The sequence below is a fragment of the Clytia hemisphaerica genome, unplaced genomic scaffold (assembly GCF_902728285.1).
Source record: "Clytia hemisphaerica strain Z4C2 unplaced genomic scaffold, Clytia hemisphaerica genome assembly, whole genome shotgun sequence".
Lineage (NCBI taxonomy): Eukaryota > Metazoa > Cnidaria > Hydrozoa > Leptothecata > Clytiidae > Clytia > Clytia hemisphaerica.
Window position 1 is genome coordinate 1 of NW_027104084.1, and position 9,615 is coordinate 9,615.

At 33.6% G+C, this 9,615-nt stretch overlaps 1 long non-coding RNA gene across 4 annotated transcripts; it reads right to left on the reverse strand.

The window, feature by feature from the left end:
- Positions 1-91: 91 nt before the first annotated feature.
- LOC136812654 (uncharacterized) lies at positions 92-7,637 on the reverse strand. Of its 4 annotated transcripts, none has more exons than XR_010847377.1 (3): positions 7,580-7,637; positions 357-1,049; positions 92-148 (listed from the first exon to the last, which is right to left on the reverse strand). It is a non-coding gene; the product is annotated as an uncharacterized lncRNA (long non-coding RNA). The 4 variants fall into 4 exon arrangements; XR_010847378.1 differs by lacking the exon at positions 7,580-7,637 and adding an exon at positions 5,997-6,174; XR_010847380.1 differs by lacking the exon at positions 7,580-7,637 and adding an exon at positions 2,380-2,502.
- Between the last annotated feature and the right edge of the window lie 1,978 nt (positions 7,638-9,615).

Sequence of the window (9,615 nt, forward strand, 5' to 3'; positions counted from 1 at the left end):
AGACCGATCGATAAGAATCGTATCAAGTATTTTACTTAGGTCCTTTGCTAGGCTAAACAATCAATAACGTCTTGATGACGGCGTTGCTTACCTGCTGCCGATTTATATTCGTGAATGTATCGTCCCGTTAGAAAACGTACCGTCAGAGCTGAAAAACATGAAATATTTCTAGAATTGATTAAAAATATGTTTAAAATTTATTTTATGCGATTGGCAAAAATTAATCAAGCAAAACCTAAAAAAATGAGGAATATACTGCTACATAATTTCTAAGCTTCGTGTTGGAACCGTAAAATCAGAAAAATTGATAAATAAAAGAGTGTTACTTTCAAAGAACATAAGTAGACAGTACCGACCTGTTTTGCCAACTGACTTGCTTCCAAGTATATGAATTTTAAATGTTTTTAAATGTGTCTTTTTCAATGATAAATGTGATTTAATATCCGGTGTAGAGGAACTTGATTCAAGTTGAAATTGGCTTTTTTGTAAAATTCTGTCTAACATCGGGTTACTACCACTAACTTGACTTTGTTCGTGTAACCTGACAGCTGCCATGGTAACTTGTCGTCGTAGCGACGTTTTACGTTTATGTACGGCGGTATGGCTCTCATCAAACGAAGATTGTCGTAAAAGTCTCGGTGATTGATTTCCGGTCGTTGACGATCGTCGAATAGGTAATTGTTTACCTTGAACTGTCGCTGAAGGAGGGTGCATTGACACAGAATGCCGACGCTGAAAAGTTGACGTAATCTTTTTCTTAACATTACTAAAAGCAAAATGACTGTTTTCGATTCTTTTGATTTGTGTTGTTATTATCGTCCATTTTTTTCGATGTTTGATTTGATGAAGATTCATATTCGTCGGAACTCGTCCTCCCATCCGAGCCTTCACTCGTATCATCAAAATATTCTCGGTCGATGCGTTTTCGTCGTCGTAAACTACCGAATCGTGGACTACGAGGAATTGGACTTTCAGACCGGAAATGTGGTTCGCTGCTCATATTGTATATGTTGTGTTGGAAATATGGGCCTGTCATTCCCTCCCCTTGCCTAAAATTAAAAGAAAATATAAACGTAATTACCAAACTGTCCAATAAGGTCAGCAATGAAGTATAAGCCCAAAGGGCTAGAAGCAAATCTCTAACCTTTCTCAGGCAAGAAAAAGGGAAGCCCTAAGATATGCCACGTGTTATTGACGACGGATTGAATCTATCAATTCCTTTGTTTCCGAGTGATATTTTTTTCGAAATTTAGCGGTAAACTTTTGTTTCAATCTGCCATATGTGTTAAAATCAGGCGGGCCGCTCTAAGCCACGCAGCTTTGGTAGGATTTGTTGGTTTCAAATTCTACCAAGGAGATTCGCTACTAGCCCTTCGGGCTAAAATACGTCATTGCGTCAAACTCTTCATACAGAAATAAATGTTCTTGCTTTTAAAAGTGTTTTAGCAAAATAATGATCCTGTCTATGCCTAGGATATCTTTTTGTTGAAGTTAGAGTTGGTGAAACCAAAAAGCAATATTCTCACTCCCTCCAAATAATAGATTTATTATTCTAAAGTTTCAAACTTTAAAACAATTGCAACAAAGTTCAAATTCCAGCCTATTTTTATCGATCTGTCATACCTTTGAAAAGATCCATTCGTTCAAGAAAATTTGAGACACAGACAGACAGATGATGAAAAATTCACAGCAATGATAGACAATATTATGAAAATAGTTATCAAATTCAAAATTCGAGAACAAAATTTAAGAAAGATAACTCTCTCTTAAAAGTATACATTGCAATAAATCGTTTTAAAATCTCCATGAAAATTAATACCAAGCAAACAAGAAAAAGGGCATGAAAAAAATGAAATGAAATTTTAACAGTATTTGAGAGGTGTAAATAGCAACACGAATAAAAGAAAGGGCAACAAAATTTACGAGCTTTTAGATTTATGAATAGTTTGAAGAGAATTTTCAATATTGTAGCAATAAAGTGCTAAAATCTTGAATGCTTTTGACGTCACGGAGAAAAGATATTTTATAAAGTCTTGAAGATTCCAAAATTTAATTTCCAGATGTAGAACAAGAAATATTAATTTCTGGAACTATTTAGTCTTTAGTGCTTTTTTAAAATAAAAAAATTATAAGAACAATTTTATAAGAATATTGGGGCTCAAACTCAACAAAAGGGCTGAATTTCAAGTAATTTAAATGCGAAAATTCTGACCACTCCAATTTATCACCAGAAATAAAAACATGATAAGAACAATTTGAGGCTCTTAGGGCTGTTAAATAAGAACAGCCGAGTTTCATAAAAAGCTTGCTGGTTCTTATAGGTGTAGTAGACTTTCTTCATCAACATTTTACTTCCAATAAAACTAAAAATCACCTTACTTTAGAACCCGCATACTGAGATAGTAATCAAAATTTCAATCAATCTGTATCCCCTCAGTAAAAAAAGTTACAAGTCAAAATCTTCAAAATGTTGCAAAAAGTATCTCTAGTTCAACTGACCAAGTATAAAAAAGAGCATCGTCAAAATTACCAACTTTATAGAATATATAGTATTTTCAAACAAGGTAGCTCTTTCCTGAAGATTGGCATTGTCAATCAAATGATGATTATAATAGAAAACCGGGTGTTTTGACGGTGTATCATTAATGATAATTAATGGGCTATTTATAATTAGTTTTCTTCTCCCCATTTCTGTATTTTTTCCTGTCAATTCATTTTGAGAAGGCATTTGCAAACTCATTGCTTTTTCTTTTCAATCCAATTCCTTGTCACGATCAGAAACAATTATGGGTTTAAAGTATGTCTGCATATTGAAGAAAAGGAAAAAGATTATGGCCACACACGCAATTTTTGAATGGCGGCCATAATGTTGTTAATTACGCAACTTGAATTTTAAATTGATTTTGATTTAATTTCCAAAGCAAGGAGTTGCAACAAACATAATATCTATATTTGGTTTAAAGAACAATTTAAAAAAAAGTGCGGGTAGCGAGAACTAGGAGAACTGGGAGAATATGTTGAGATTTCTTTCATCTATCACCCCTGTCTCGTGTAGTACTGAGCTACAGTGGCCTTCTGTAAATAAGGCATTTGGGGTTTTCTTTGGCTTTCCGGATTCTATGTTAAAGAGAAAATGTTGTCCAATCTTATTCAATACAAATAAATTTAAAATAAAAACAAACCCAGTTTGGGGTGGTGGTACAATTGCACTCTTTCGAACAGCCGCAACCATTATTTCTCAATTATTATTTTGTCTCGTTCACTGAGTTGTAGATAACCAAATAACCAAGAGTCTACAACACCACAACACCATACAAATTTTCTGATCGACTATGCTTCTCTCGATGTCTCTAGAAAATGTATTCTTGAATCATCCACTCTCCTCTCTCACTAAGATACATAAAGATATCTTTCATCGAACTCAAAAAAGTCAAAAAATATTGACTGTGAGTCACGAATCCAATGTCAAACAAATTAAATGCAAATTTTCGTCACATAAAGTCCATACGCATTTGAAAAATTATACAAACATGCAATCTAGATGATGAAACGAGATAGTCGTGAAGTGAGCTCTTTCTCACAAAAAATTCGCTAATGGTATTTTTAGAATAGAATACCCACTCGCATTTGGAATGCGCTAAGTCGTATTGTCGTAAAGATAGGGTATCAACGTAAGAAAAACAAATGGGTCATCCTAACCTTTGACGTCAAACCAAGACCAATGCAATGTCTTCATATGAATTTATTTGTTTATAATCCTTTTCATGACATTTGAAGACTTTCAGTCAGAGACAAAATCACGCTTTTTCATCTATTTCTTTTATAAGAAAAATAAGACTAAAAAGGTGCAGTGGGGCATTTCTTCCTTTCAAATACGAACTTTGGGGTACTGTATCATTAGTGAAGATTGCAAAGGGTAGGCGAAGGCTAAGCTAATGGACCGTTATAGTGATTCAGACCAAGAGAAAACTGGAAGATTTCTCTACATTTCTAAATTTGAGGTTGTCTGACCAGGCCAGAAAGCTTACTCTCAATGCGAAGTACATTATAAGAAATCAATTTATCATAGGCTTAAAAACAAGATAGGTGTTCGGGCGGAGGTCCTCTTTGATAATACTTAATAGACCACTAATTTGTTTGATCTTGATTGTGTTTACGAAAATTTTATGCTGTGATTTTGCAATTGCAATCTTTTAACAAGATTTTGAGATTTGGAAGACAAAAATATGCATTCCTTAGACATAATGGATAATTTTCATACTCTATGAAGGCACCTTGTAGCATAGAGAAATGACATGCATCTACAAACATCCCCGTCTCACAGCTCCGGGTGGAAAAATTGGTCGAATAAGTTTTCCCAGTGAGAAAAATGCCCTGGATTGCTTTAACTGAAAGAATGCACTGATCCCAAATATATTATTTGGAAAAAAACTTTCTAGCTCTTTTAATCAAAAATAACAAAACCCCAAACCTTATAAGACATTCTTATCGTTAAACTCCGTCATTTTTTCCAATTGGCCAAAATATATTACCACAGGGTTAGTGAAATAGCGATGTCTGCAAACTATCCATATTAACATGGTATCACCGCAGTTAAATGAAGTGACCAATGTTGTTTAGTTCGTTTCGAAAATAAATTTTAAGCTTTCTCAGGATGTGATAATCGAGACGACCCTTCAATAATTTTATAGCCCATCGTATTCCCTTTCTTGATTAGATGCAACCAGATTTGGTGCAACTCTTCGTATATTTTACCCCCTAAATTTAAGGCCACAAGTCTATAGAGTAAAAGATAGTTTGTTTTGAAAATTTACAAAGTAGACTTGTGTAAAGCTAATTTGAACGACTAATTTGAAATCAAATCAGACAGTATAATTATAAAAGATTATGGCTCAAAAATATCAGACAACGCTGACATTCAAAATGTATGTTATTTAGATCTTCAAAGTACATTCAAAAGGAACTATTATTGCACGTAGACGGCATTCTATCTGCATCACTAAGCGACCGCCTAATCCTTATGGCGGCCGAAGTTTTTCCGCCAATCGGACCTGAACATAAATACAGGCTGCTTGCCTGTTTTAGCTAATCAGGAAATTGAAATCAAATCCTTTTTACAATTGATTGAATCGACAAAAGTGAACATAGTTTATTTCCATCAGCTAACGGATATGAAGCATAAAGGGCATTAAAAAGGAGACTAAGAAGTAATTTAAGATTTAACTGTCAAATATTTCCAGGGAAAGCCAATGAGTTCAGAATGTGAAAGATAATATGCATCTTAAATCAGGGGGGCGCTTCAACCAGGTATAATATCTCGGTAGAATTCCGAAATTTGAAAAAAACTTTATTTAAATATAACCAAAACGAGATATTTTTTATTCGAGATAATCAAATCATTGTTTAACCAGCTCTTTGTATTGTTCGAATAAATTATTTTAAATCATCAGGGGGGGGGCTTGGAAATTATCTTTACCCTGCTTGCTTATTAAGGTTTTTAGTGTCACCTACAAGGGAAAAATGATGATGAACATTCTTGAGCTATGATGAACCCATTTGACCAGTTAGCAAAATACTGATATTCTTGCGTCATTGCATCAAATTAAAACGTGATGATATTTATAAGAATTTTTACGTAATATCTTTAAGTTACTAAGCCAACTTTAAAGCAAATTCTTCTGATTGCTGGTACTATGACGATTTCAAGATCTGTATTTTGTTCCTAAACCGACTTTTACCTCACCTCGTCACCCCTTATTAGATCTCAACAGTAGTTAATGTCTTATTTTCCACTTAGTAGAAAAGTTTTCCGCGTATTAAGTTATCCAAAATACACGAGGATGACAGCTGAGTCCGTCGGTTTAACCTTTGAAAATTCGAAAGACAATCCTTACATAGATAGGTGTATATTGAAGTTCTTGGCAAAAGAATGTTTTGAAGATCTTCTCGACCAAGATACTCAGGATACTAAGTTTATGAAATGAAATTTAACTTACGGGTTAAAGACGTCCAACGTATTCATCTTCATTTGAAAAGAAAAATCTAAATCAAGATCCAAACAATCTCACAAAAATCCAAACAACAAACTTTTTAACTAGATTTTTTTTTTGTTACAACCCACGTCCTTATAATAACAAAAATTACCCCTTCAAGGAGCCGGCCGAATCAAACATTACATTAGAAGAAAAAAAGTCATCGATTTTTTTTATGTAATGAGTAGGCAATATTAACAGAAGCAAACCTAGTGCACTCCGTGGTAGCGGATATCCTGTTTGAAGGTCGTTAGTTTATATAAAAATGACAGGTCTCATTTCCTCTCTGCGATGAAGAAACCTTTTTCAGGGACCTGCAAAGATATCTAAAGCGGGAATCTCAAATGAAGCATGAGAAGTGTCAAATTTGGTTAGTGGCAAAATAAAAATCTCTTCATCGTGAATATTAAAGCACCTCTTAGTCCGCCATATTTACGCTCGTGACAACCTCTTAAAATCTTGAAAAACGTTTCAACATAGATTCAGATTCGAAATTCTTTACTTCAAAATACAGAATATTCATTCAATGTCATTAGAAAGATGTATCCATTCATAGAACATTCAATTAACGTCCATTCCATAACCTAGTGGGCTACTGACGAAAAGCAAAGCCACCAAAATCAACACAACCTTGTTTTTCAACCACTTCAAAAGCTCAAGTGTTTTCAATACCAAGTCCAAAAATGTTTAACTCACTGCTTTGTAAAGTCTTACAAAACGTGAAATGCGAGCGAGCATATCCACCCCCTCATTTTCGTACTTTATAATACTCTTTTAACACATTTTTTTCAACGCGTCGTTAACTTAAACGTTTGACCGTTATATAATGAACCCAGATAAAGAAACAGACTTTCACCTTTTCAGCATTTTCACCCTGTTTGTAACTGCTTACATAAAGTTCGGAAGCTCATAAAAAGGTCATGCCTTCTATATTTGTTTTAGACCGCTGGATGTATTAATTGGCAGCAAATGTTCGATTTTTGCGTCAGGAATCTCCTCTACAAATACACCCCTGTGTCACAGACCCGCTGGGAACCCAGCCCACTGGAAAATTCAGCAAAAAATTTGTCCCCGGTGGGAAAATATTCTGGAATTTCGACCCCACCGGGAGATCGTCTTTGATTTCATCCCCACTTAAAATTCAATGTTTAAAAATTGAACTCTAAAACCATCACCATCACTGGATTTTTGCGTCAGAAATCTCCTCTACAAATACACCCCTGCGTCGACGTTTATTGGTCAGTTCAGACAATCTTCTTTGAATACGAAATTCGGCCCTTTTATTGAAATCAGCCAAGATATAAATCATCATTTTATTTTTGAAGTCACACACATACACACACGTAAAGGAACCATTATAGCACTTCATCACTATATGAATACGTGATGAGCTTAATCTCTATTCATGATACGTATAAAAAATAATGTTAAAATTTAGGGCTTAAATAATATGCAAATCCCACGCTGGTGTTTAAAAGAGAATTTAATTCCAAGGGAAATCCTTAGCGAAAACGAAAATAAATGAGCATGAAATTAGAAATACTTACAAAGTTAAATTGTTAAGGTTCCTCATCTTGATATAAATATGAAAGTCTTTTGTGGAGAATCCAAGATTTTTGTAAAAAAGTATACAATGCAATCTTTTATATTCAACCAACGATTGTATCCACTTGAGAATGCTCTTGAAATTATCAAAAATCAACAAACCAACTAACAAAGGCTGAACACAATATCAGACCATACAAAACTAGAAAAAAAATCGTCAAGAAAAAATTACCTCATAATTTAAACTTAACTGTCAAAAATGATCTTATCGCATATCCGAAATGCGCCTTAAGCAATCTAGTACTTAGTCCCCTAATTATTAATTATGTAATTAAGTACAGTAATAAGTACAACTTTATTGCAAAAAAAGACTGGTATAGAGTCATTAGTACTTAAGTACCCTAACCACGAATAAGGTTTTTGGAACAAGTAAAACGAGAAATGGTTAGGTATTTTGCTTTTTTTGGTATATCAAATTGGTTTGTTGAAAAAGCTATAAAAAACCATAGACGATGCTTGGTTACCCTGGTTTCAAAATCAAATTTTATTAAAGAAATTGATTACATAGTCAGTCCAATACCTCTGTCCCATTGGCAATGCTAGAGAATGAGGGTGCGAATCAAACTAATTGTTGTGAAAATACATGTTTTAACCAAAGTAGACGTATTTTTTAAGAACAAATTATATTATAAGAACATAAGGCTTCGGTTGCAAAAACATTAGGAACAAGTTAAGAACATTTTAAGGCTTTGTGGACTCTATAAATCTCCTGATTACTCAGGAAAATGGACATAAATACTCACAAAATGGGGAAAAAAAGAACATGTTAAGAATATTTCAAAGCCTAAAACTCGAAAATTTAAAAACATCTAAAGAATTTAATTTTAAATGTTCTTATAAAAAATGTTTTGTCATAGGGAAGCGTCTTTCCCTTTCATTCTTGTTCGTATAATGGTTGAGTCGTTGAGTAAATTACCGTAGCAAAATGAAGATAAAATTTCAGTTAATACCTAATTAGCGAATTGTAGGCTGTCGCAAATTTGCGCTAATTTTTCAAAATCCTAGCATAATTGATGTCAACAAAAGATGCTAGTGATAATAATTTGAATGCTTCGATAAATTACAAGTCGTCCAGTGATGGTTAGTTGTGAATTCCATACACTTTATTCTTTATTGAAAAGACATATTTCATAGGAGCAACCAAAATTTTTGAAGGCTTCGGATGTTCTTAACTTAAGTCTTAAGTTTAAAGCTTAAAAATGTTTTTCATCATTTTTAAAGCGTTTTTGTCCACTTTCCAAAGCAGAGCTCACAAAGCCCTATAATGTTCTTAACTGGTTCCTAACATTTTGGCCATCTAAGCCTCATGTTCTTATATAGCTTGTTCTTATAAAAATGTGAAATGACCAATGAGACTTATAAAAAAATTGTAATAAAAGAAAGTAAGGGAGAAAAGACACTTTTTTATTTATTTCTTTCCTGACTGACATCGCTCTACTTTTGTATTGAGCACTGTAAAAAACTGAAGAAATACTTAAAAACTAGAAAGAAAGTTTCAAGTTTATTTGAAAACTGTTGTAAGAGGTATATAGTGCTCTTCTGCTGGCAGAGAGTTTTTGTTAATTACTTCCATCGCATCATTTTCAAGGTTAGTCAGCCGGGAGGCTGAAAGCTGTGATTATTTCAACAATTGTCTATATCCACCCCGCACCAAATTTCATATCTAAATACACGTTTTTTTTTTTATAAGAACGTCAAAAATTTTCGAAGCCTTCGGATGTTCTTAGTTTTTTGGATTTGAAGTCTAAAAATGTTCTTAAAATGTTCTTATTTTCAGCATTTTTTGAGCATTTTGATGTAATTTCTTAAGAAATTGCATGTTTTTAAGTCTCCAAAGCCTTAGTATGTTCTTAGAATGTTCTTAAATTTTTGAGCCTCGAAGCCTTATGTTCTTATATAGTTTGTTCTTATGAAAAAAAACAACGTGTATTTACCGTTGGTCACTAAGGAGAAAACCACTTTAACAGGCGTCTTCGTC